The sequence below is a fragment of the Miniopterus natalensis genome, chromosome 2, assembly GCF_054644295.1.
Source record: "Miniopterus natalensis isolate mMinNat1 chromosome 2, mMinNat1.hap1, whole genome shotgun sequence".
Lineage (NCBI taxonomy): Eukaryota > Metazoa > Chordata > Mammalia > Chiroptera > Miniopteridae > Miniopterus > Miniopterus natalensis.
Window position 1 is genome coordinate 83,856,635 of NC_142082.1, and position 15,907 is coordinate 83,872,541.

At 36.1% G+C, this 15,907-nt stretch overlaps 1 protein-coding gene across 3 annotated transcripts in view; it reads right to left on the minus strand.

Moving 5' to 3' along the window:
• STARD13 (StAR related lipid transfer domain containing 13) overlaps positions 1-15,907 on the minus strand; it is a 209,622-nt gene that overhangs the window by 35,943 nt on the left and 157,772 nt on the right. The gene's annotated exons all lie outside the window — the stretch shown is intronic.

Below are 15,907 nucleotides of genomic sequence, written 5' to 3' on the forward strand. Positions count from 1 at the left end.
CTGTTCCTTGAAACTCTTCTCATCTTTGGCATTCAAGATGATAAAATCTCTCATCTCTCTAAACACCATCTTTCTCCTGTCACCGAGCAGTACTTGACACTTAATTTATATATTTTTAGAATTCATGGGTATGCTGAAATATCTTACCTCATCTTTAAATAAATTAGACTCTGATGATATCCAATTCTCTTTCTCTAACTCAGACACCTCAGGTGAGCCGCAGTTACATTTCTAGCTACTCACTAACCTCACCTATTTGGGGGGGTCTTGCTGGCCCTTTAAACTCAACTATCAAAACTGATCTCTAATTTCTTCAAAACCCATTTCTCCTATTTAATATCTTGTCTTGATTAAAAGTATAACCAAGTCATCTTAAGACTCTTGTTCTTTAAGATTTACATTTATTTCGATGACCAAGTCCTGTCAGTTATACTCCAGGATATTTTTGATATCTTGCTTCTTCTTTGGTCCTTCTTTAGTCCCTTATCTTTTACCTAGTGTCAGGCCTCTTAATTGGTTTCACCACCACTTCAAGTGCTTCATATTAAAACCTGTTTTTTTTTTCCTCAACTTTTTATCATGTCACTCATTTACTTAAAAATATTTGATGATTCCCTTCTTTTTCCACCTTCACTGTCAAATATAATAAGCAACTCTGAATTACAGCAGACCATTTAGCCTGGGGCTGTCTTCAGCACATTCTTGGCCTTTGCTCCTGTAACTGACAGTCTATTTTTGAGCCAGGTCCAGATGTGCTAACATCACTACTCAAGAGCCAAATGTGGTACGTGAAGTAAATTTTGTATATATTCTCATTAGGAAGCTCTGACACATAAGAGATTAAATAAGTCAATGTTGCTCATTTAGTAGCTCTGCAACAGGTTTGTTTAGGGAAGGAATGCCTATTATTTATAAAATTTACTTATCTAACAAACTTGTTCTTCCATTATGGTTTGGAAGCACAAACAAACCATTTTAGTCTGTGCAAAAGGTTTTGATCTACTACATATACAAAAGACATCAAAGAACTTATCTTGTATATAGCACAAGCTTGAATACACCGTGCTTTCTGACATACATAGGAGGTTTATTGTTTTTTAAAGCTAGAGACTAACTTGAGTTGGCTACCTAGATTTGGGTCCTTTTATCTCCCCTGAAGTCAGATATTTGCCTGCACCTTAAGAATTACTCCTCTACTTGGAGAAAATATTAGCAAACATATATTTTATAAAGAGCTTGTTTGCAGAATACATCAAAAACTCAAATCCACAATAAGTAAAACAACCTGATTTTTTAAATGGGCAAAATATTTTAATAGACAGTTCTGAAAGAAGATATAAAATGACAAGTAAAAAAATGATCAACATTATTAGTCATGGAAGAAATGCAAATTAAAGTAACAAGACACCACTATACATACTAGAGTTCCTAAATTAAAAACACCAACAATACTAAGTTTTAGCAAGGATGCAGAACACTGAAACTTCAAAAGGGTATGGTTTGGCAATTTCCTATAACATTAAACATATTCTTGGCATCTGACCAAGAAATTCAACTCTTAGTTATTTATCCAAGATAAAATAAATCACACAACCAAAGACCTGTACTTGAATTTTATAGCAGTGTTATTTATAAAATAGACAAAAGGGGAAATAACCTAAATGCCCATCAACTCACAAATGGATATAAAAACTGTGGTGTATCCATACAATGGAATACTTGATAATACAAAGGTGCTCTAACTACTGATACATGCAGCAACATGGATGAATCTCAAAGGCATTATGCAAAGTGAAAGAAGCCAGATACAAAGAGCATGCATATCTGCTATGATTGCACTTATACAAAATTTTAGAAAAGGTAGAATTAGAATGACAGAAAACAGTATAGTGGTTACTAAATTCCAGCAACGAAGATTTTTTTTAGGTAGTGGAAATGCTCTATATCATGATTGTGGTAATAGTTACAAACTGTACATCTGATAAAACTTTTCAAACTGTATACTCTAAATTGATGATTTTATTTGAATGTAAATTATACTTCAATAAAACTAAATAAATAACAATGCAAGTGGGTGACATCAGTGGGAATGATAAAGATCTCAAAAACTCTGCTCCTCTATAAAAACAGTAAGAATACTGTCAGAAACTGTCCAAATAAGCTTTAAAAAAACTTTACATTTTATTTTTCAATTACAGTTTGTATTCAATATTATTTTGTATTAGTTTCAGGTGAATAGTACAGTAGTTATACAATCATATATTTCACAAAGTGTTCCCCCTGATATTTCAAGTACTCACCTGGAACCATACATAGTCATCACAATATTATTGACTGTATTCCCTATGCTGTACTTTACATCCCCATGACTATTTAAAACTACTGATCTGTACTCTCAATCCCTTCACCTTTTTCATCCAGCCTCCCAAACCTCATTTCCTTCAGTAACCATCAGTCTACTCTCTATGTCTATGAGTCTTTTTCAATTTTTTTTTTGTTTCTTTATTTTGTTCTTTAGATTCCACACTGTTGGTGGGAATGCAGATTGGTGCAGCCACTATGGAAAAGAGTATGGAGGGTTTTCAAAAAATTAAAAATGGAACCCAGTGATTTACTGCTGGGTATATCCAAAGAAACCCAAACACCAATTCAAAAGAATATATACACCCATGCGTTTATTGCAGCATTATTTACAATAGCCAAGATATGCAAGAAATCCAAGTGCCCATCAATAGACAAGTGTATAAAATAATTGTGGTACATTTACACAATGGAATATTGCTTGGCCATAAAAATGAATGAAATCTTACCATTTGTGACAGCATGGATGGACCTAGAAGGTATTATGCTAAGTAAAATAAGTCAGTCAGAGAAAGATAAATACCAAAATAAGCTTTTTAAGAACTCTGGAAATTAATAAAGGCTTGCAACAATCTAAGTACTATTGGAAAATGGTGAGTATATGTAAGAATAGTGAGCTTTGTGGCATTTGAACTTGGCTTATTCCCATGTTCCTTTTTTTCAGATCTACGGGAGCTTTGAAAAACAACAGAGTCACAATCAGAGTAGCTGTGCAAACCTGCAGCTTAGCAGCCACTGGAGAGGGAAGAATGGGTTTGATCTCCCCAAAAGCTCTAGTACTAAAGGACTATCATTGTCTGAGCTGTCTGGCAACTCCCTGAATGCCCTTATTCACAGGGTTTGTCTTTATTTAACCTGATTCTGAGCTCATCACTGAGAACAGCTTATTTACAGGGGGTTTGTCAAAATCAATCCGTAGAAATCAGAAACATCACAGCTGCCTAAAATGATGATAACGGTCCAAACAAGATGTGAACTAAAAGAATAAATGAAAAAGCTCTGGAATGAGATGTCCATAGGGGACTTAAAAAAGTTCCAACACATTCTTAGGATTCTATAAAGCCAAGCCCATATGAAGAACTGTGTGCATCCCAGGAAGGACTTGAGAAGGCTCTAATTTATCACTTCTGTCTGACCTTGGTCATTTGCATAAGCAAGAAGTAAAGGCTAAGGCAGAGCTACCAAATTCTTGCTGAAGTGTTGAAACCATAGCCCAATATGCACAGAACCCCTTGGCAAAGGATGAGAGACATACTGCTTCAAGGCGTTTATGGAAATCTCTGTCCAGTCATTTACTGACCACTATGCTAACCAAGCAGAGACAACAAATAATTCAGACATTTGAGAATTAGTTGAGAAAAGTCAATAAACAGTAACAATAAGAAGTGTTGGGGAGGGGGGATCTGACTTGAGAGTTTCCACATAATGTTTAAAATGTCCAGTTTTAAAGAAAATATTACAAAACAACAAACTGATTCTAAAGTTTACATGGAGAGAAAAAGACCCAAGAGTTAACATAATATTGAAGCAGAAAAACAAAGTTGGAGGATTTACATTATCCAACATCAAGATTTACTATAAAGCTGCATAATCAAGACAGTGTAATATTGGCAAAAGAACAGACAAGTAGATCAATGGAACAAAATAACCCAGAAATAGACTCACATAAATACAGTCAACTGACCTGTGACAAAGAAACAAATATAATACAATGGAGAACAAACAGTCTTTCAACAAATGGTATCGAAACAACTAAAAATCTTCATGCCAACAAACCTCACAAAAATCCATCAAGACACACAGACCTTATACCCTTCCCAAAAATTAACTCACAATGGATCATAAACCTAATTGTAAACACAAAATAATGAAACTTGTAGATATAACATAGGAGAAAAATCTAGATAACCTTAGGTGGTGGTGACTTTTTAGATAGGACATCAAAGGCACACTCTAAAATAAAAAATTAATAAACTGGACTTTATTAAAACTAAATCGTCTGCTCTGTGAAAGACATTTCAAGTGTATGAAGAGACAGCCCACAGACTTGGAGAAAATATTTGCAAAAAATGTATTTGATAAAGAACTGTTATTTAAAATATACAAAAAATTCTTAAAACTCAACAATAATGAAACAACCCATTTTAAAAATAGGCAACAAATCTGTACAGACCCCCTCGCCAAAAAAGATACACAGATGGCAAATAAGCATATGAAAAGATGCTCAACATCATATGTCTTTAGAGAATTACAAATTAAAACAATGAGATATCAAGATTCACCTATTAGAATAACAAAATTCTAAAACACTGACACCACCAAATGCTGGCAAGGATGTGGAACAACCGGAACTCTCATTCATTGCTGGTGGAATGCAAAGTGGTACAGTCACTTCGAAAAACAGTTTGGCAGTTTCTTACCGCCAAACATACTCTTACCATAGGATTTAGCAATTGCACTCCTTGGTATTTACCCAAATGAGATGAAAACTTATGTCCACATAAAAACCTGCACAGAAATGTTAATAGCAGTTTTATTCATAATTGTGATAGCTTGGAAGTAACCAAGATGTTCTTCAGTAGGTGAATGAATAAACTGGTAGGTCCAGACAATGATATATTATTCAGCCCCGCAAAAAGTGAGCCATCAAACCATAAAAAGACATAGAGAAAACTTAAACGCACATTACTAAGTGGAAGAAGCCAATGTGAAAAGGCTACATACAGCATGATTCCAACTATATGACATTTTGGAAGAGCCAAAACAATCAAGACAATTAAAACAATTAGTGGTTTCCAGGGATTAGGAAGGAGGAGGGGTGAATTGTCAGAACAGAGGATTTTTAGGACAGTGAAAGTACTCTGTATGATACTATAATGATAGATTCATCTGTCAAAACCCATAGAATGTACAAGACAAGAGTGAACCCTAATGTAAACTATGGACTTTGGGTGATAATGATGTGTCCAATGTAGGTTCTTCAATTGATGGTGGGACATGTTGTGTATGTGTAGGTCCATTGGTACATAGGAACTCCCTGTATTTTGTGCTCAAATTTGCTGTGAACCTAAAATGGCTCTAAAAATAATTTTTTAAGATGTAGTCTTTGTTTTATTCATTCAAAAATTCTTTTGTTTCTTGGACTTTGATATTCTTGATGTAAAGTGATCTGCATTTCCTTCACTTTTAATCTACTTGCTCATTCATTCTCAATCTTATCTATAAAATTATCCCCATTGAAGACATCTTAGAAATCCTAGGTACAATTTTAAATATCATACACACAACCATTTAACTCTTCCTTTCACAATGTATACCTATATCAAATCATCATGTTGTACACTTTAAATATTTCAGTTTTATTTGTTAACAGTGACTCTAGAAAGTTAATATAAAATAGCTGATTTGTTAAGATGGAAAAAAAAAAGACAAATAGAGAAAACTTTCCTTATGGTGGTCTGAAACTAGGTAGACATTCCCAGTGTGGTGTAGCCTCAGACTGTGATTTATCATGCACAAGGTTATATAAACAATGGCTAGACTCTATAAGAATATGAATGGATGAAACACCTTTCCTGGAGAGATATAAATGTCTCTTTAAGGACCAGCTGCTCAGGTAAAGGAACATGTCACATAACACAAGTATTCAAAACATTTTATCAAAACTGCTATGAATGAAACCAATCTGCATTTAGGACAAATATTTAACATTGGTATTTGTTTACCTCCAACTTAATGATAAGTAATATAAAACCCTTGAGATAATGTGAGTTGGCCTAACACTAGTTGCCCAGAAAGTTATTCTTATACGAGTAACAATTTTGATTATAAAATTTATATTATTTGTTGCATGAACAGTATGCATTCCATTGTATTAGAGCTTCTTTTGAGGCAGAAACCATAATTTATTCTTTTAATCCACATAAAGCCCAGCAGGAAACTTTATACATGATAGTCTTAGTAAGTTCTTCTTTTTTAACCAAACATACTTTGTCTATATTTGTCTACATTTGTACAGTCAGTGGTTGACTTTAAGTAGTCACAGTAGAATTTATAGTCTCCCCGCTGAATATGACAGGCTGAGAGCTGCATCTAATTTGCATCCCTAATGCCCAGCATAGGCACTGGCTCAGCGAGAATCTATTCAGTCAATGTTTGCTAAGGAAACATTAGAGCTTGGTAGACTCCAGGGACCATTTGGTCTGATTATTTTATCTTTAGATGAGGAGAATAAGGTTCCTAGAGGAACACTTGCTCAAGGGAGCCACACATTAGTTAGACTTCTTCCTGAGTAATTTCTCTGTTTCCACATCCCCAAGAATTTTAGAGGGGCCTGGAAAATTAGAGCATATGTCATGGATCTCTCACAGGCTATTCAATAAGTGGTAGTTTCCTTCCCTTCTCCTTTTTTTCCATGGAAAGAGAAAATCCATGACACATGATAAAGACATACACTCTATGCTTTGAGCAAACTGGATTTATGTGTTAACATAAGCAAAGTAGTTTGATCCTTTCAGAAGAAATGTTCACAAAGATACTGCTACTAGAACCTGTTGATTTCCACTGTTATCTTCAGAATCCTTGAGAACGGCTAGTATATTAGTAAAGGGGAAATAGTCAGAAGTCTCACTTTAAGAGTGAAACTTGAACCTTAGCCAGTTTTGCTCAGCAGTTAGAGAACTGGTCCATGGACTGAAGAGTCTCAGGTTCAATTCTGGCCAAGGGCACGTACCTTTGTTGCAGGCTTGATCACCAGCCCAGGAGGGGCGTGTGCGGCAGGCAACCAATTGATGTGTCTCTCTCACATCAATGCTTCTCTCTCTCTTTCTCTCTCTCCCTTCCACAATCTCACAATCTCTGAAAAGCAATGGAAAAAATATCCTTGGGTGAGGATTTTAAAAAATAATAATTAAAAAGAGAGTGAAACTTGAAATGGGAAAGTCAAGAAGAAGAGAAGAAACAGATTTTTTCATCCAGCCTTGTGCTCTATATACCAGGAACAAAGTCAGGTGCTGGGGATGCAGACAAGAGCAAGATATGGCCCTGCCACTGAGGATCTCGCAGTCCTGTGTGCAATATAAGTATAATGAATAAGAGAAGTAACTCACTTTCTGAGTGCATAAAGACAAAACCTCCCACAGGGGGTAATATTTAAGCAAGCCTATGAAAGACTAAGAGAAATTTGCTGCATAGGCTAGAAAAGTTATAGGCAAAGCAAATAGGCATTAAATAGCATGCTATAACCTGGGAATTGCAAATATATGAGTGGGAATGTCTAAAGAGATAGACAGGGACAACCAAGATTGCTCTACCCAGCAAAGCTATCATTTAGAACTGAAGGTCAGATAAAGAGCTTCACAGATAAGAAAAAGCTAAAGGAGTTCATCACCAGCAGACCAGCACTACAGGAAATGTTGAAGGGTCTTCTTTAACAAGAAGCTAATGAACAAAACAATCTGAGGAACTAAATAGATCCAGAGACATTGATGCAGGCAACAGACGATCATATTTCAGAGGGAAGAGGGAAGGGGGGTGGAGGGTGGGAAGAGATTAACCAAAGAAGTTATATGCATATATGCATACCCATGGACACAGTCAATACGGGGTGAAGGCCTGGGGAGGGGGTGGGAGCGAGATGGAGGGAATCATTTGGGGGGGGAAATGGGACACCTGTAATACTTTCAACAATAAAGATAAATTTTAAAAAAAGAGATAGACAGGGGCTAGATCACGAAGGATGGAAATGAAGACATTTGGAGCAATCTGTGGGCAATGAGGAGCTATTGAAGGATATTAGACAGGAGGTGTAAGTGGTCAACAGAAACTGAAGGTGGTGTCCTAGAAGCCACAGAATGGGCATGACAAACAGGAGGGGGTAGTTGGTTAGCTGCATCAAATACTTAAGAGTAAATGATAGAAAACCTAAATTATGCCTTTTGATTTAGCCATTAGTGAGGGCAGTTTCACAGAAATCTGAGTGAAGAGGGCTGAGAAGCAAGTGGACTCTAAGAAAGTGAAAACACATTTGAGCACAGAGGATTCCTTTAAGAAGTTGAGCTAAGAAGGAGAGAGATTTAGAATATTTTCATGAGAAAATAAATAATTTACAATCACATAATATTCTCTAATATGCAAAAGCAATGAAATGATTTGTGAACTGACAGGTTATCTTGTTCCATGTTCCAGTTCAACTGAACAAACATTTATTGAATTCCTGCTTGTCACAAGCCATGAGACACACAGCACTCAGGATATACCATTGAATAAAATGTGGTCCCTACTACCTAATACTTAGAAACCGCTGGAAAGTCTTGGCATCCTCAGCTAACCATGCCCTGAGTGAGGTGGTGGTCCTGGAGCACACAGAGAGAGAACCCGGGGGGAGGACAGCCAGGAGGGCAGGACCCAGGGGCCCACAGGACAAGGAAAGGCCAGGTAGTCTGTGAGCTGGGAGGGCTGGGGATTTGTGAAGGCAGTGTGTGCCAGGAGTATGTCTAGATGAACTGGAGGGTAGCCTGGGCTCTGACTGAGAGAATTTTTCCATTTACCCTTTCACAGAGGCTGGGAGACACAGAAGGGCCCAGTCTGCAGATGTATAGGAAAGCAATGGAACCCTTCCTTTCCGCATAGTTTAGATTCACATTTCACTTTTAAAATGCCAGACATTAGATTGCTCATGAGGTCTCCTGTGCTGATTTAATAGCCAGTTTCCTGCGATATTTCTAATATTCCTGCCAAAGGCATGAGAGGAATAACAAGCAGAGGTACTGAGTTTATTTCTAACGTGTGATTCTGTTTAAAGCTGCAGGCTCCACTTCTCATCCCCCCTCAAGTGCCAAGGGCCCTGTCTGCTTAAGGGTGTTCCGAGTGTGACCCTAAAGAAGTTCAGAAGCAAAGTCACTAAAGACTGAAACCTGTTCCGGTTGTCAGGGGGCAGCAGCTCCTCCTCTTCGGGTGGAGCTCAGGGCCCGAGAAAGGTCTCCCCACTGCCCTGGAGTTTACAAAACAGATTTGCAGAGCCATGCCAATCAGACAAGTCTGGAATGTACTTAGAGAGGGTGGGGTTTTTAAAAAATCACGGGCCAGCCAACAGGAGAGCTTTATGGTATCTGCGGGGGAAAAAGAATGCAATCAGAAGTCCACAATTGGCTGTCACTGTGCTCACCTCTGCTCTGCTAAGCATTTCCCTCTGGTTGTTCTCCTACCAAGGGCTGCAGCAGAAATGCTGATCTCTCTTCCAGCCCATAAACCCACAAACGACTGTCCCTGGATATTAGTTGAAATGAGGGAGAAAAGAGATTAAGCATCGAAAGATCTAGCTATGCAAAGAAAATTAAGTATGCGTATGTTGTTGGCAGGGAAGAGGATGTATGTGCAGAACTGTGTGATTTGCATAAGAAAATAAAATTTTTAATTGAGATATAACTGATATCTAACATTGTATAAGTTTAATGATTTGATATATGCATATATTGCAAAATGATTACCACAATAAGTTTAGTAAATTTCCATTGCCATATAGTTACATTTTTTTCTTACAATGAGAATTTTTAGGACCTCTCTAAGCAGCTTTCAAATGTATAATACAGTACTGTTAACTACAGTCACCATGCTGTGAATATAATTTTAAATGTTATGTGCTCTAATGGTCAAGGTTTCAAGGAAGAGTGTAAGCTCCATTGGCAAATCAATAAAGTGATCCAAGAGTAAAAAATGTCCAGGTTGTCTTGAGCTCCTTTAGATTGTACAATTTCAGGCAAGTTTTCAATTCACATATGCCTGTATTGAAAAAGTCAGATGAGGTGTCCTTAGTTTTTTAACTCTATCCTCAGGATGTATAAATCAAATTTAGAAAATGATGAGGCAACATGGATATCTTGGAAGGATTATCTTCAAAGGAAGAAATGGAAAGCACTTTACATTGTATTTCACAACAAGACCTAAACTCTCTTTGAAAACTCCAGAGGCAACCTGGCTGGCTTTGAATCCTAGCACTGTTATTTATTTGCTATAAGTGGGTAAATTATTTTATACCTCCATGCTTCAGTTTCCTCATCTGTAAAATGGTAATGTTATAGCCTACTTTAAAGGATTGTTATAAAAATCAAATGAGTAAATACTTGTAAAACTCTTAGAGTAGTGCTTGATATATAATGAACACCTTATAAGTGTTTTAAAGAAATGAAACCACTGCTTGTTGGCATTTGTTTCTGTTTATAGACAGAATTTTTTAAAAAAATATGTATTGATTTCAGAGAGAGGAAGGGAGAGGGAGAGAGAGAAAGACATCAATGATGATGTCACTGAATGAGTCATTGATTGAGTCATTGATCGGCTGCTTCCTGATCGAGCCTACAACTGGGCATGTCCCCTGACAGGGAATTGAACCATGATTTCCTGAATCATAGGTCAATGCTCAACCGCTGAGCCACACCAGCCGGGCTACAGACAGAATTTTAAAGGTAGCAGTGACCATGATTATCGTGTTAGCCCATATGTCCTTCTCCTAGTGATTTGTCCAAGGCTTCAGTCTTGACATTGACATATATTACTATAAGACATAACACATTATATAATATTATACATTTTCTGTGATAAATATTCTAAAAGAGAAAATATTGAAAAGACATTATCAATATTCATAAAACTTAATATTATTTAATATATTCAAATCAAATATGTGCCTTTGCGTATAGAGGTAAATTATAAATATAATTTTTGTCAGCACTATCTCCTGTCTCTCTCCCCACCCCACATGAAAATCATTGTCATTAATCCTAATCAATCCCATATCTCCACAAAGCAGTACTGAACAAAGTGAATACTCTTATTTTATACATGCTATAATTAACTAGTGTTTATTTAAAAACATAAGTTATACAGATGCTTTACTAGCTAACACTAATTAGAAATTCAGAGTTTGTCTTGAACATCAGGCCCTATGTTAGCAACCTGAGTGAATACTGAAAGTCAAAGTGCTAATAGAATATGTTACTTCTCTTTTAAAATCTCATTCAGGACCTTTGATTTTCTGCAATTTGCCTTAAAAGTGACAAATTTTGCAAGCGATTTTGACACCTTGGTTATTCCTACATTCAGATATAATTATAGTTTCAATTAGCTTATCCAGGAACTTAGATTTGCAATTAGCTTTTTTATCCAGAGGGCAAAATATTTTTCAATTAAAAATTCAACCATAAAACATCAAAACAGAATTATAACTGCAGTTGTTAAAATAACAGAAACTGTACTATTTTGACTTGAAGTAACAAATATTTATAGAGCACTTACTATGTGCCAGTGCTGTCTGAGTTACTGGAACAATGGTGAACTGTGGTTGCTGTCCTAGAGGTTATCACCTTCAGCAAAAACAGCAAACCTGTCTAGTTTTCAATGTGAAAATGAGAGCTACACATCCAAATATTCCAGGTTAGGCATGGGTCCTCCTTGCCATCAACATTCTCAGTACAATATATTTCCAAGCTAATAAAAAAGTTAGCACTATTCAACAACTCTTCCAGTATAAATTGGGATCTAGGACATTATTTGCGTACACAGGTGAGTAACTCCAAAAACCAAAGGTGAGTAAAATTCTTGTGGGTAACATTTACCAGACACCTTCAGCTCTCCAAACCTTCATTTCTCTCATCTTCATTTGTCTACCTGGCAGAAGCCCCCGGCCCTCTATGGCTCCTTTTATGACTCTGCATTAGCTCAACATTTTTTTTTTTTTTTAATATATCTTTATTGATTTCAGAGAGAGGAAAGGAGAGGGAGAGACAGAGATAGAAACATCAATGATGAGAGAGTCATTGATCGAGCCCGCAACCCGGGCATGTGCCCTGACCAGGAATCGAACCCTGATCGCCTGGATCCTAGGTCGATGCTCAACCGCTGAGCCACGCCCGGCCGGGCTAGCTCAACATTTCAAATATGCATGAGAAACATATAGTCCACAAAGCTTTAAAAGTAAAACATGAGACCAGCTCTACAGCTGTGTCTACAGGGCATGAGGAAGAAAATGAATAAAATCACAACACCTTACTGCTCCAGGAGTCAACCATTACATATCACGAGAGTAGGTGAGTGTCTGATTAATTGCTCATCAATCTCAAAGTTTTAAAAGCACTGTTATTCCCCTCCTTCTGGAGGTCTTCCTTCTTCCTGCCTGCTTTCCACTTTTTGCAATGAGGGGAATCTGTGCCTTGGTAGAACTGATAAAGAAGGGAAAGAAACTCCACACAGGTTCCTTCTGGCTCAGCAGCCTCTACCTCTGTGTCTGTACTCTGCCCTTCCTTTGATCCATCCTGCTGTGACTACTCCTTTGGCTTCTGTTTTACCCATCGCTCCTATGTCCTGAGAGTCTCAGCTCGCACACCTCCAGCCAAATGTTTTCCTTCATAATAATTTTGGAGACATAGTTGTCATGAGAATTATTTCAATTATAACAACCTCCTGCCACTCGAACCATTTTTACACAAGCTGGGTCCTTATCAAGAGCACTGCAGTGCCTGGCATTGCTGCACTTCCATGTGTTTATGCAGTAATGCCTTTTGGAATGCGTTTGTAAGGATTCTGCAATGGGCTTACCACAGATGGGTCATAGGCTCTACAGGAGACGGCTTCCTAATTTATCCAGCTGACACTAGCATTATTAATCAGAACTTTATATCTCTTAATGACTTCACATTAATTGTACTGACTTTTCTCTATAACAAGTCTGAAAGGCATTTTTTTTTAAAGGGTAGACTTTGATGAAAAAGTCCCGAACCTAGTCACAGCACTTCAGATCACATGCAGCAGTGACTTGATAAGGATTTATCTATCAGTCACATATTTGAGATTCAAAAGTTGGCCCACTCAGCCACATACATCATCCTATGAATAGATCTACACAGTTAGAGACAGTCTGCCCTTGCAATCCTAATTTAAAAATTTGGAAGAGAATTTTTATTTTTTGTTTACAATGTAATCCTTCATTTACACTCTAGAAGTAAAATTTTCAAAATCTATGACTAAGTTACTTGAGTGAGTTTAGAAGGCCTGTAGGATAAAAGGACAATATTCTAATATATATATTAGTAATGAACTGGGAATTAAAATGATAAAAAGCAGCACTAATTAAAATACAAAACATAAAACTCTTAAGTATTTTCTAATTTAGTATCCATATGCTGAAAACTATAAAACAGGGTTAAAAAAATTAAAGGAAACCTAAATAAATAGATACCAATTCTCCCCAAACTGACTTATCTATTCAACACAATCCAAATCAATCTCCAGTAAGATTTATTCTGACAGCTGTTTATAAATTTTATATAGAAAGGCAGAGGAACTAGAATAGCTAAAACAATCCTGGCAAGAAAGAATAAAGTTGGAAAACTCACACTATTAGATTCTCAGACATACAAAAAGCTAAGCAATCAAATGTCATATTTATAAAATGATAGAACACAGATAAATGGAACAGAATAAGGAGTTTAGAAATAGACTTATAGATATATGGTCAATTGATTTATAATACAGGTGTAAAGGCAATTCAATAAAGAAAGTATAATCTTTTCAAAAAGGTGCTCAACCAATGGGATATTGATATGCAAAAAATGAATCTTGACCTATAATTTGTGCCTTATAAAAACAAACAAACATTGACTTAAATAAAATGGACCATTGACTTAAACATAAAACATAAAACTGAAATTTCTAGAAGAAAACAAAGGAGAAAATAATTGTGACCTTATGTTCGGCAAAGATTTCTTAGATATTACATTAAAAATATGAAAAAATAAATAAATTGGACTTGAGCAAAATTAAAAACTTCTGTTCTGTGAAAGACACTGTTAAAAGATTTAGCTATAGACTGGCAGAAAATACTTACAAAACACATATCTGACAAGTAATTTACATCTAGAACATATAAAGAAACTTCAAAACTCAATATAAGAAAACAAACAAACATCCAAATTTTATAGATGAGCAGAAGACTTGGACAGACACTTTACCAATGAAGATACATAAATGGCAAATAAGATCATCACTCATTAATGAAATTCAAATTAAAATCACAATGAAATAACCCCAGACACCAATTAGAATGGCAAAAACAAAACAAACAAACAAACAAACAAACAAAAAACCCTGACAGTACCAAGTGCCGACAAAGATGTGGAGCAACTGAAACTCTCATTTAGTGTTGGTGAAAATACAAAATGGTGTGGTCACTTTGGAAAAGTTTGTGATTTCTTATAAATTTAAAATACACTTATCATATGAACCCCCACAATTTCATTCCTAGAATTTTACCCCCAAGAACTTATGCTCACATAAAGATTTAAATATGTATGTTTATAGTGACTTTATTATCACTTAAACTGGCTACAACTCAATTGTCTTTCAATTGGTGAATGGATAGACAAACTGGAGTATATCCATATAATGGAATACTACTCAGCAATTGCACTGACTGATACACACAACAACATGGGTTAATATTAAGTACTCTATACAAAGTGAAAGAAGAAGCCAGGCTCAAAAGGCTTCATTTCATTTATATGGCATTCTGGAAAAGGCAAAAGTATAGGTGCAAAAACCAGATCAGTGGTTGGCAGGGGTTGGGAGCAGGTGTAGAGGTTGATGATAAAAGGGAACCAGGGAATTTTGAGGGTGATAGAGTTGTTCTATATCTAGGTTGTGGTGGTGATTAGATAACATCAGGCATTTGTCAAAGCTCAACAAACTGTACATTGAAAATAGTGAATTTTATTATATATATATGTGTGTATATATATATATCACCTTGATTTAAAGAAAACATAAATTTAAAAAATTCAATGGGAAAAATAACATAATAACGTTAAAATATAAAAACTATTTACTTAAAAAAAGTCAACTAGTTAAAATACACCTGATTAAAACTAAGAGGGAAAACTGAGGATGACGCACTGTTTATATAGTTCCGAGTTGATGAGTGCTTTTGAGGAGGGAGCTGCTCCTGCTTGGGGTGTGCCTCAGGCATCCTGAAGAGAAAACATGGCTTTTCCAATTCATTACCTTTAAACAATCACAACCAAACTATTTATTCTATTTTCATATAGGAATCATAGAGTGGCCAGCTTGTGAACACAAAATTATACATATCTGAAAATTCAGCAAGCCTAAGATTATTTATACATCATCCTAACATACATTTGTCTCCCTTATCTTCATAAAAGATTTGTTCACCATTGCTTTCCTATTAAACTACCTTTTTTTCTATGTCAAATGCAGAATGTACTAGAAAGAACATTGGATTGTAAGTAACAAGGACTACATATCAAGGTCCGTTCAGTCCATTACTAGCTGTGTGGCCTTGGAAAAGTGACTAGTCTCCTGTAACTAATATTTACCTCCAGCCCTGACTTCTCCAGGGATTTTGATAGGAAACTTCAAATTCCTACATACGCATACAACTTCTCATGCATTTAATTGTTCAGAGATATTGATTACATTGGCATCTTTTACTATTACCCAAATTATAATTGGTACTTACTTCTTCATGTAGTCATGC